Source organism: Trachurus japonicus, chromosome 18 (assembly GCF_045865225.1).
Source record: "Trachurus japonicus isolate A0001 chromosome 18, Traja_1.0".
Taxonomy (NCBI): Eukaryota; Metazoa; Chordata; class Actinopteri; order Carangiformes; family Carangidae; genus Trachurus; species Trachurus japonicus.
This window is the reverse complement of record NC_140924.1, coordinates 26,787,429-26,799,735: the sequence shown is the minus strand read 5'-3', so window position 1 is coordinate 26,799,735 and position 12,307 is coordinate 26,787,429. Positions and strand designations below refer to the sequence as shown.

Genomic DNA, 12,307 nt, shown 5'->3' with positions numbered 1-12,307 from the left:
GGGGCAGATGATTACATAAGATTATTCTTCTTTCTGCTCCTGTTTGTTGAGATTTGGGAGGTTTTGGTTTTTATTGTAGCTTATTAAAATGCAAGATCATTTTTCTGACTGATTTATTGCCCGTGTATCTGCTTTCGGAGAAGCGGAGAAGTTCCGCTTCTTTCCCCCGCCCTCCGCCCGTTGTCTCCGTTGTCACTTTGTTGTCACTTTGTTGCCGCTCCACAGAGCCACATGGCTAATTAAATATGCACGTGCTGACCATATGTATATAGGCGTTCCGGGGGTGGAGTAAGAGGTGTGTTCACGTGTGCACCATTCTTGGGTCCGGTGTGATTTATTGCGGAGAGTTGTGCGTACGCACAGTTTGATTGATCTGAAAAAGGTGTAAATATTTCGGGTGTACGCCATTTTCGTCTTTTCGCCTTACGCAAAACTTTAGTAGCAGTTTTACACCCTCTTTGATAAATGAGGCCCCAGGTCTTGTGGGCTGCCTGACTCAGGTGTTTTATGTTTGTGTCTTAGATAATGTCTTTTTCGCTGTAGTTTCAGCCTCAGCAAGGTAGGGATCTACTTGTTAAAAACAGAATTGTTATAATTGTTATAAGCTAAGAGATATGATTTTGAGTTGTGCATTTTGAGCCAAAAGTATAAAGGCCCCAAGTCAAAAGCTTTCAAAACTTCTATGTATAGGAAATAATAAAAACGAACTAGTGAGATTGATAAATCTGTGCAGGAGTGTTTTGCTTCACAAAGAAAGAATAAAAACACTCAACTTTTGCAGTCCAATTGGCTTTATGCACAGTTCCACTACTTCCTGAAATAAGCCAGCTCGTTTATTTCCTGTCTTACATTATTGGACCCACTGATTAATACAGGTGTGTCTGACCATTGTTGTGAGGTCAGACACACCTGGATTAATTAGTGGGTCCAATAATGTAAGACAGGAAATAAACGAGCTGGCTTATGGAACTGTGCATAAAGTCCATTTGCAGTCAAATTGTTTTTCATCAACAAAAATTTGTCACACAGATCTTCATTGGGTACCCCCCCCCCCCCACACACTTTACATTATACCGTGACTATTTCATATCGTGAGTCCTATGTCGTATTTCGTAAAGTATCGTGAATTGACTATTTGTTACACCCCTAACTACATACATACCACCAGTTATTATTTATTTTTAGCTATTTATAGTCTGTATTTATTGTTGTGTTGTGTGTGACTGGTTCTGTGACAGCAGTTGACCACATCCTTTCTTTTCCCATAAAATGACCTAGCCGAGATGCCCTGCTTGAAAATAAATATATTTATTTAAGTAAAATACAGTTATACTGTTGTAATGGGCAAAGCTGTGCATGATAATATCTGATACTGCAGTAATTATTAGCATGCCTTCCAGTTTGAAACAACATTTTGAATAATGAACATTGACCAAATTTCTACCCCTAATCTGGCAACGTATCTCATGGGATACATACATTTCAAAAGCTGCTGAGTAACACCACAAACACAGTTGGAACATTTTTTCTTCATGAGAATGTTTAGACAACTGTTCTAATTCATTTTAGGAATTTATACTGTTGTTTTATTGAAAATAAGTATGACTAATATATGATTAGTTCCACGGAAGGAAGCAGGTTCTCCACCACTGGCAGCCATGATGTTTTCAGATCAGGCTGACGAAACGATGAAAGATAGCCTGAACCAAATCATATCATCTAGATGCTAATACCAGACAAGACTTTTGATAAATGCAAACTTAATTAGTGAAAACCTCCCAGCACACCCCCTACAGGATGTTAAAGTGGGTGTATCTCCTGGTGCACGTTGGCTGTTTAAGGGTTCTACCTAAGCCTACAGCACTCAATCCCTGCTGTCACTTCTAGATCTCTAGGTCTAGGGCTATGCCTGGCCTGACAGTGTTACATATGGCTACACATCCATCATACTCTGCATCCTCACTATCAGGCTCTGGCTCACCATCTGTGTAGTAGTAGTAGGACTACTATTCCCAGGATACTTAGCTCCCACAATGCAATGCGTGTAATGTATTCTACCTGGTTCACAGTAAACATGGGCTGTGTTCGAAATCATCCACTCACTCACTCACTCCCTATCCACTACATCGTGTATATGATGTAGTCCACTACATCATATACACGATGTAGGGAATGACGGGAGGAGAATTCGGACACTAGATGGTAATTTTCTGGCCGTGGTTGCGTCAGCAGATGCGCCAGGTATTGCTGTGACGTAAGCGGACGCGCCGAGAATCATGTAAACACACCGGACCGGGTCGGGAGCAGTTAAAAGATGTGATTTTTCATGGTGGTTTGTTTCTTGGTCAATAAACTGTTGAAATATCAATGGTGTGTGAGTCTGGATTTGTCAACTACTGTTTGGTGTCCTCATTGTGAGCTGTAACGGATTGTGCATGCGCTAGTCCGTGCGATCTAGTGGCAAAGTAACGTCTCTGCTAACGGCCAGTAGCAATTTAGCTCGTAGGCTATCGGCTACTTTTCTGTTGCAAACAGTTGCCTCACTGCTTTTACTTAAAGAAAAATGATACCCGCTGTTGTTTGGATGCTGCTCGCCCAACTCCTGTTTCTCAGGCATCGACAAAGACGAAGGCAACAGCAACTTAGGCGTTTAAGGCACTATTTGTTGATTCGCCGACGTCAACTGGTAAATAACGGCAATACACCTTAGCTAACATGCTAACTGATATAGGGAAACCTATTAGCACAAATACTTTTATTATACGATGAATGACCACGGAAAGAAACAAACTAATTTAGTATGTGAAACATATGAACACAATCAGGTATGAAAGGCAATCAGGGCAGAAATATAACAGTTTTCTTTTTTGTTTAATTGAACTTCAATTAGTTTCAACCAGTTATTATATATTCATGGGTTGCAGTGACGTCACGTCGAAGGGACCGCCGCCATATTTGTGTCCGATTTGACAGGTCTCCTCATATGACAGCATGCAAACCGCAGGATGGAAATGACAGTTTCTTGACAAAATGACAGGGTTTCATACATCCTGTCTGGGTTTATATCTCTATAACAACAGACTAACTCTATATTATCCCACTTATTACACAGTTTATGAATTAATTAATTAATTAATTTGAGACGTAATGTTGATCAAAGTCCTTAGTCCGGTCACTTCTCCGCTGTTTGCTCCTCACCCTCCTCTCGGTCGACTCGTGTGTAGTTGTTTTCAACGAGCTTTTGATAATCAATCAGTAGATTGATGAATTATCATGTAAATGTTACAATATGCGCATTTATGTAGACCTGTCTGTCATAAGAGGTTACGATACGGGACACGTTTGTGTCACGGACTCGCGGTGGCACAGACACAGCGTTGGCCCGTCCGCTCTGTCCGCTCTGATCGCAGGTTTGATTTCCAGCAGCGGTGAGGGAGGCAGAGAGCCTCCACTCTCCCTCTAACAAGCTACAACAAGTCATTTTTCTAATGTCACAATTAGTCTGAAGCTGGTAAAAATGAAACACAAGGTAAAAACCCTTGATAGTTCTTCTGCCCTGCTCCGCTGATCAGAGCGGCGTCCCTAGCAACGGCCCGTTTTACTTAGCAACGGTCTGTTATACAGAAATAAAAGACCCTAAATGCAGAATCAGTGAGTAATTAATAAGAAAGTAATCAAAATGCAGAATTCAATATATCCATGTTATTAAAAAAAAAGTGAATCCCCTCTTTTTGTGAGACTTGTCACAGCCCATGCTGCCACTGATACAGTAGACTGCCTGCAGTCAACTATTTATTCCGCCTATAACTTTACGTCTTTTGGGATGGAATAAAACTGCAGTCCGGGGTTTTTTTTGGCGACTGCTATCACAGTCAACAGCACAATATAATCCTGGCATCTTTCAAATAACGTCAATTTTCGGTCTCTTGCTGATTTCCTCCTACTACTCCACTTGTTCTGGTAACGTGACATGCTGTGATCTGTGCCCAGGTTGCCCTGATTCGGACACAAATATGGCGGCGCAGAAACACAGTGACGTCATGTGAATCTAATGAATAACTCGCCAACTGGTTATGTTTGATTTATCAGTTCAAGTAATTGTAATTAAAAAGAATGGAATAGGTAGTCGTCTGTGTATTGAACTATAAATACCTGTAGCAGCCCTAATTTCTGTACTCTCAAACACTAAAAAAATACACATGTAATTTTCAATCAGGAATGACAAATATGAAATTTGAGATTTCTTTTATTGATGAATATGCACCACTAGAATATTTGCTGAAGGTCACATAAAAAGGCAGGAGAACACTCTTCCCTGCCCGAGGGACTCCTTCAGGGAGCTGGAGATGTCAGCAACTGTAAAAAAAAAAAAAGACATAAGACATATTATTATAAAGACATAATAATAATAAATAATAAATAATGTTCATTTTAGCAGGAACCCCAGACCTACTGCAATCTAAACATCACCATGCCAGTACTGCGCCTTTATCTGGACGAGGAAGCAGACCTGAAGCCAGACTACCGGCTCTCCAGGGCTTCGCTGGAGAACGTGATCGCGGCCACAAGCAGCCAGCAGGATCATGGATGGGGCCACTACCTCGAGGTGCTGGTTTTCGTCTTTTGGTTGGCGAGCGCCACCTCATACCGTGTCGTGTCCCGGAGCTTCAGCATTCCTCGCACCACGGTACACGATATGGTGCATAAAGTGGCCAGAAAGCTGCTGAAAATTTTAACGAGGGTCATTCACCTGCCTTCTGCTGCCGATCTGGAGGATGTGGGAAATGAATTTGCCCGTCTTGCTGGCTCCCCTGCTTTCTCCAGGGCAGTGGGCAGCATAGATGGGTGCCACATAAGGATTAAACCCCCATCCCTGGATGCCCAGTGTTACCTGAACCGGAAGCTGTTTCCATCCATCCAGCTGCAGGCGGTGTGCGACCACAGAGGCAGGTACCTGGACATCTTTGTAGGATACCCTGGGTCTGTCCACGACTCCAGGGTCTTGAAGAATAGCCCGCTGTACACAGGCCAGCTATATCCACCCCAAGGCTTTTTTATCCTTGGGGATGGTGGGTACCCCTGTCTGTCTGCTCCCATTGGCCTCATTACACCCTACAAAGAGCCAGTCCACCGACCAACAGCCAGGCGCTTCAACTACCACCATGCCAAGGCGAGATCCATCGTGGAGAGGTCCTTTGGGAGCATGAAGACCCGATGGAGAACAATATTCTTCAAGGCTCTGGAGGTTAAACCTACATTTGCCCCCGACGTCATCGCTTGCTGTGCCATCCTCCACAATGTTTGCCTTTCCAACGGCGACATTGTGGAGCCAGCAGAGGAGGTCCTCAGGCCGGATGACGATGCTGGAGACCAACACCAACACCAGGACCAGCAAAGTGGGGAGCAAATTCGTGAGCTGTTGACGGCAGCTGTCTCTGCTCCCGATGGGCGAGTGCCGGCTCTGGAGGACCATGACTACATGTAGATAGGACAACATTACGTTAATACAGATTTGTAAATATATTAGAGGACAAGGTTGATTCGCTTATTCAGTCATGATTCACATTATTGTTGTAGGGTAGTTTCTGTGGTAGGTTTTTTCTAAGTGACTATATATTTATTCAGTCATGATTCACATTATTGTTGTAGGGTAGTTTCTGTGGTAGGTTTTTTTCTAAGTGACTATATATTTATTCAGTCATGATTCACATTATTGTTGTAGGGTAGTTTCTGTGGTAGGTTTTTTTCTAAGTGACTATATATTTATTCAGTCATGGTTCACATTATTGTTGTAGGGTAGTTTCTGTGGTAGGTTTTTTTCTAAGTGACTATATATTCAGTCATGATTCACATTATTGTTGTAGGGTAGTTTCTGTGGTAGGTTTTTTTCTAAGTGACTATATATTTATTCAGTCATGATTCACATTATTGTTGTAGGGTAGTTTCTGTGGTAGGTTTATGATTCATATTACTGATGTTGTTATAAATGATTGACTTCATCTTGAGCCTTTGTTTTTTTCTTGAAATACAAAGACACACCTCATCAACTTCAACTTCCTCTTTATTTAACTATTTACATTTTATCTGTGATTCTTTCTAATAGAGAGAGCAGCCTCTCCTCCCTCTGCTCATCTCTCCTCGCTCTTTCCTCCGCCCTATTGCTCTCTGCTTGCAGAAATTCGAGGACAGGGTCGGCCCGCTGCCTCTTTCTGCCCTGTTCTGGCCCTGCTGACTGTGGTGACTGTGGCCCTGCCTCATCTGACCTGCGGCTGTCACCTGGGGATGGGGGTGGTCTCTGGGTGTCAGGGGAGGACACTGCAGCAGCCCTGGAGCTGTCCCCCCAGGCCGAGGCAACAAGGACAGGAGGCCGGATGGATGGCCTCCCGCCAAGTGCCTCGTCCATTAGGGGGTACCACTTCCAGGACGCTGCTGTGTCCTCCCCTGACTCGGTGCCCCGGCCTGTCGGCGGCTTCTTGAGTTCCTTTAAATTATATGCGTTCATTTAGTTAGGAAAATATACTGTCACTACAGGATGTTTTGCACAAAGATCCAAGACAAATCATACCTTGTAGGTTTTTTTCAAATTCTCCCATTTCTTCCCCACCCGCGCTGGGGACAGGACCGTGTCCCGGCCCATTTCCTTCAGGACCACCCTACAGAAAAAAAAGAAAAGTATAACTTACATCAGTACTAATCAAATACACTGTACATACGTACAATAATGCAATAATATTGCGCAATACAATATTATTTATCAATATTATACAATACATCTAGCCTTGTAATTGTTATTTTGCCTTAGCCTGTCAGATTTACAGATTATATAGCACCTATTTACACAAGTAATCAGAGTTTAGGACTATAATAAGAGCACAAATCTGTAAAATTCAGTGAGGAACAAAATGATACAGTCTCTCAAAATTGTTTGCTTAACTTACTCCCATCCATGGAGAGCCGCATTTCTGCGGCCGGAGAACAGCTCATTGTGCTTCATGCGAAGCTTTATGAGGTTCTCCACATCTTCATCAGTCCCTTGGAACAAGAAACAGGACAGCATTTATTTTTCTAACACACCGCCAATTGGGAAAAGAGAACAAAACGCTATGATCAGATGTGAGCGGGTGTCTGCTCCTAGCTACGGTAGAGCTGCAACTACCGGCAAGCCCTAGCATTAGCCTTAGCATTAGCTCGCAGATAAAAATAACAAACCGGATGCTTCCCCACCAACAAATCTGCTCGTTATGACAATTCGCAACCCTTAAAAGACACAAAACAACGCCACTAAAGTATTACACGCATCAAATATGTATATTGTAACGTTACTTACATTTATATACCAAAGCGGCGGTTGGTGCGGCGGTTGGTGCGGCGGCCATCGTCTCCTTCTTCCTCTAACAGAAACACGACCGCATTGCATTGTGGGATACGGGAGTAGAAAGTAGTGTACATCGCTTGTTCACTCAGTTTTGCGGTGCATTGTGGGTATTTTATCATCCACTATATAGTGGATGAAATTTATCGCGGAGAATTCGAACAACACTACAAAATGGCGAACACACTATATAGTGCACTACATCCGTGATAGGGGGTGATTTCGAACACAGCCATAGATACGACTCGAAGCAACACATCAATGTCCCATGTTATTATTATACAATTTGCTGGTCGCCAAGAGACAGCATCAGCAGTAGTATACTAGTACTGGCGATACTTTACATCAAAATCAAACACGGCCAACTGACCAACTCACCGCTGTTGAATGGCTCCCAAACTGGCAGTGGAGAGGTGGCACAGGGGGTTATTATCTCTGATAATAGTGAACTTTGACCTGGAGATAACTCCTAAATTTCTTGGTGACTGCCCACTTTAAGGCCAGGAGCCAGGAACCGTGTAAAAATGTATGTTTGTTTTCACGGAGCACTTTGGTGCAAAAAACCTCCTTAAGGTTTTGTTTGTGAAGCACTTTGGTGCTAAGACTGCTAGCTTTTAAGATGCTATAGGCTATAAATGAAATAAACTTGAAACTTAAAGGGGAATTATGCAAGTCCGCTGGCTTTTCTGCTGTTTCGGTTACGCTCCTCTCGCCCATGTGCATCTGTTTACAACGAAGCCGGCGAAAAATCAATAAATGGAGCGGTGGAAAACGTTACATAACATATATGATGTTACGGCAGGTGTTTGTGTGGTCTTGACTGTCATGAACAAAAGATTACGGTGCGTTTGTGTTGTGGTGTGCAGAGACGAGAGCTGGGACACCAGGGCGGCGACCAGGTACTACATTGATGTTGCAAGGTTGGTTTTCAGCCGTGAGACGCCAGGTGAAGGCAGAGAGCCTCCGTTGTTGTTCGTAACAAGTCACAAGTCATGTAGATAACGATCACAATTACTCCGGAGCTTTTTAATTAAGGTAAAAATGTAACGGGGTAATGGGGAGAAATCCTGCTTAGTTCCTCTTTAAAATTGAAACTTGACACCACTCACAATACTAGACCAGGAAAGAAACACAGAAGTACAGATGTTCAGCAAGAGAGGCTTTTTAATTTTTGGATTGAGAATAGATGAAGGGACTTTCCCACAGAGGCACTAGCTGTCATTTAATACTTGTTTAACAGTCATGGCCGGTTTAACAACAATTTTTCCTTTGCACGACATGCGTGTACTTTTGCTCTCGGTTATTTTTCATCAGGGAAGTTTTGCATTATCCTACAATACATCCGCATTTCTGCAAAACCTCAGAACAACTCATGACCTGTATCATGAGTTGGATGAACAGAATAATGCAGACATAATAGGAACCAGCAAGTCTGTGTCACCATCACACTAACTGTTCCTATCGACAAGCAACAGCAAATGAACAAAAAAACTAAAGATGGAAAATGTTCATAGTTTGCACCCTGTTGGGTATTACTGTGAAGTACAGTAGAGAGATTCTTTTTGATTGAGAACAGTTGAGGGAACTTTGAGGCTGTCATTTTGTTGTTGTTGTCACGACCGGTTTAACAACAAATTTTCCTTCAATGTCGGTATACTTTCTTTCTCTTTCATGATCTACTTTTGCTTTCCCTCCAGGCACGTTTTGCATTAACTTGCAATACCTCTGCATTGTTTCTGAACCACAGAAGAAGGCTGACCTGTATTAGTATTGGCATCTAGTGAAAACCAATGCAGTCTAATACTAATAACAGCCATACAATAATTTTATGAAGTTTACAATGTTGAGGTTTTGTTGAAACTGTGTTCATGTTGTTAATTGAACTGTATGATTCAACTGCATGATCGTTCAAGAGGCTGAGATTTGTGTTACTATTGAACTATATTGAGTGTTGTGTCTGTTTTTTTTGTTTTACTCTGAATGGGTCGACTGAATAATAGGAACAGATCTCTCCACATCACAAAGAATGGCACTCTGGCAAGTCTGTATCTTTGTAGCAGACACGTGACTAAGAGAGCTATCCAGGGGATCTATTTAACCTAGCTCTCCATACTGTTTCATTTAGCTCCATGTGGATCTGACAGAGAGCTCTTTGGTCTTAGTGTAACTATAACTGACTACATGGATACAAGCTTTAGGTACCACAGACATAGAAAAGCAGCTGCATCTGTGCAATGGGCCTTAAAGGAGAATTCTGGACATTTTTGACCCCTAAATTGTTGTCCTGATGGTCAGTATTGGGGGGAGCAAAAAATGCGACTAAAATTGATGCAGGCAAACCAGAGTTACACCATGGCTAGACGGTACGCTGCATCTGTACGCTGCAACGCTAACCTATGGGGGCAATCTTTTCAACTACAACAAACACTCAAAAATCAATCAAATATCTATGGTACGTACTCGAATCCTTATGACACACTACTGAACTCATATAGTGTACAATATAAACAGTATAAACTTTGTGTTTTTGCATGTAGTCACTCACCTCAAATAGCCTAACTCTGAAATGTCCTGGAAAGACATCAATATCCGATCACAGAGCGCCTTCTCCCCGCCACAGAAACACACTTTTTCCTTGTTGTGATGATTTCTTTACAAAAATAAACGCTCTGAGATATTTTGGACATTACCACTGCACTGCTCGACCGTTTATTTTTGTAAAGAAATCATCACAAGGATGATGATAATATCATAATCATAATGATAATAATGATAACAGGATCGTGACATTGGACCACCCTAACACAACAAATCGTTAACAATTAATCCACACAAACCGAAGCAACAATACCTACTCAACAAGCTAGCATTACAAGGTTTACAACAGATATGACAGACAACCTGGGCTGTGTGTGTGTGTGTGTGTGTGCGTGCGTGTGTAAGAAAGAGAGGGAGAGAGAGAGAGAGAGTACGTAAAACCTGCTAACTGTTAGCTACCGTAGCTCAGGCATCGGTCTCCCGTCAGGTAAAAGCTGCCGTTTATTCCTCAAATGAAGCTCATGAAGTTGTTGAGCCTCTCTAGTACAGTTATCCATCACTGCAGTTGAATTAGCCACTAAACTGCTGGACGCAAAAACCGAGGGGGCAACTGCTTGTTTACAATTCACGAAAGCGTGAACGTGAACGTACTAGGGACGTACTTTTTTTTTTTTAATAAAGTTTTAAAATTGCAGATCCATGATAGCCCCTGCTGCAGTCAGAGACCCGCACCGCTCCACGCCGCTGCCCCCCCCACCCCACCAGTCTTACACAGCCTGAGCTCAGTCACTCACCCTCCTCATCTACAGTACTGTGTTTATTGGTGATAAATGGGCATACTGCCGGTAATAACTGTAAAACCAGACCGGCTTGTTGAATCTCGGACCCAACACGGCCGGAGTCACAAGCATTAATTAATTAAAGCAGAAGTAAGCGGAATATTTGTGTTAATATAAGTCTTAAATAGTTATATCTTCTGACAGCAATCACTTACATAGAGTGTTTGGTCTGAAACACGGGTCTGTCAGTCACTCTGCTCTGCTGTAAGCCGAGGACAAAACTTTCCTTGTATCCTACAACCTTTATCCAATGAGGAGAGAGAACGGCATAAAGGGGCGGTCCTCTCTGTGTGTGCAGCCAAGGGATGCGCGTGAATGTTGTGACGTAGGGACGAGGGCGGGGACTGCTAACTCCATCGGCTGACAAGAAGTTAGCCAAAACCACCGGATCGCTTACTTCTGCTTTAATTCACAACCTGACCGCGGGCAAAAAAAAAAAGAAAGCCAGCGGCAACACTGGTTTTCAGACAGTTAGTCAAGTTGTTCTAGTGGATAGTGGATGGAGTTTGTCATGAGGTCGGTGCGCCCTCTACATGTCGGGGGATCTTTTCAAAGTAAAACCAAGTCTTATTCCCTGCATTTTATTTCTGAAAATATCGGCAACAATCGGCGAGTTTTGGCCGATTACCGATTATTCTCAAATGGGCTATAATCGGCCGATTTAATTGGCTCGCTGATAAATTGGTCGGGCCCTAGAACGTACATGTCACTCACACTTAGTAGAGTTACGCCAAGGGAGGCAGCATAGCCTCTGCCTCCCTTGGTGTACATGTAAATCTATGGGGGGGAACAAAGTGCGCATGTGCAAACAGCCACATACACACCGTATGGGCAGAAGAGGCAGAGGTGCGCGTGCCTCACCTCTGAAATACAACAAGACGGCGTGTGGCTTCTTCGGCCGCTGCCTGGCCGGAGGTAAACTCAGTTGAGTCGTGTTTATTAGACAATGAAAATCACCAAATGCTGACACAAAAACCTGTGGTAAAGTTATCTGAAATAAAAAATAATACTTAAACCTTAACTAAATAATTCAATTATTCCTGACAGCCTAAGTGAGGCACTGCCTCACCTGCCTCCCCTGACTGCACATCCCTGCTGTTATTGTGCAGAGGGACGAGATTACAGCTGTTACTGTCATCCTGACAGTGACTCCCGACCCGAGTTGCTTTTATTCTGAAAAACTCTAACAAGTCAAACTGTAGGATGTGTGTGAGGACTAATTTATCAGTCTAACCATCATAACTATGACACTTGAAACTGTAAACGTAGCTGATCGATCGAAAAAAAAATTACCGCTCCAGAATTTACTTTCCGTTATTGAGAACAGGTTCTTGAATGTAACTCGATGCATGCTGCAACCACGTAATGTTACAGACGTTACAGACGAGCACCATCAGCATTATTAATCATGTGATTAACCTCTGGGTACCGAAACTTGGCACCAAAAGACAAGGCATGTTTTGATACTCAAAGCATTTCGGTCGGTGCCACAAAAGAACCGAAGTTCGGTACCCAGCCCTATATTTATGTATTTTTTCTTTTCATGTTAACTAGATAT

General features: G+C 42.8%; 1 protein-coding gene and 1 long non-coding RNA gene across 2 annotated transcripts in view; one reads left to right on the top strand and one right to left on the bottom strand.

Annotated features, from left to right (window-relative positions):
• Nucleotides 1-12,307, top strand: part of LOC146969482 (interferon-induced very large GTPase 1-like) — a 147,433-nt gene that overhangs the window by 113,594 nt on the left and 21,532 nt on the right. The window lies entirely within an intron of this gene.
• LOC146969483 (uncharacterized) lies at nucleotides 6,429-7,367 on the bottom strand. The gene is made up of 3 exons (XR_015034266.1): nucleotides 7,328-7,367; nucleotides 6,939-7,032; nucleotides 6,429-6,653 (listed from the first exon to the last, which is right to left on the bottom strand). It is a non-coding gene; the product is annotated as an uncharacterized LOC146969483 (long non-coding RNA).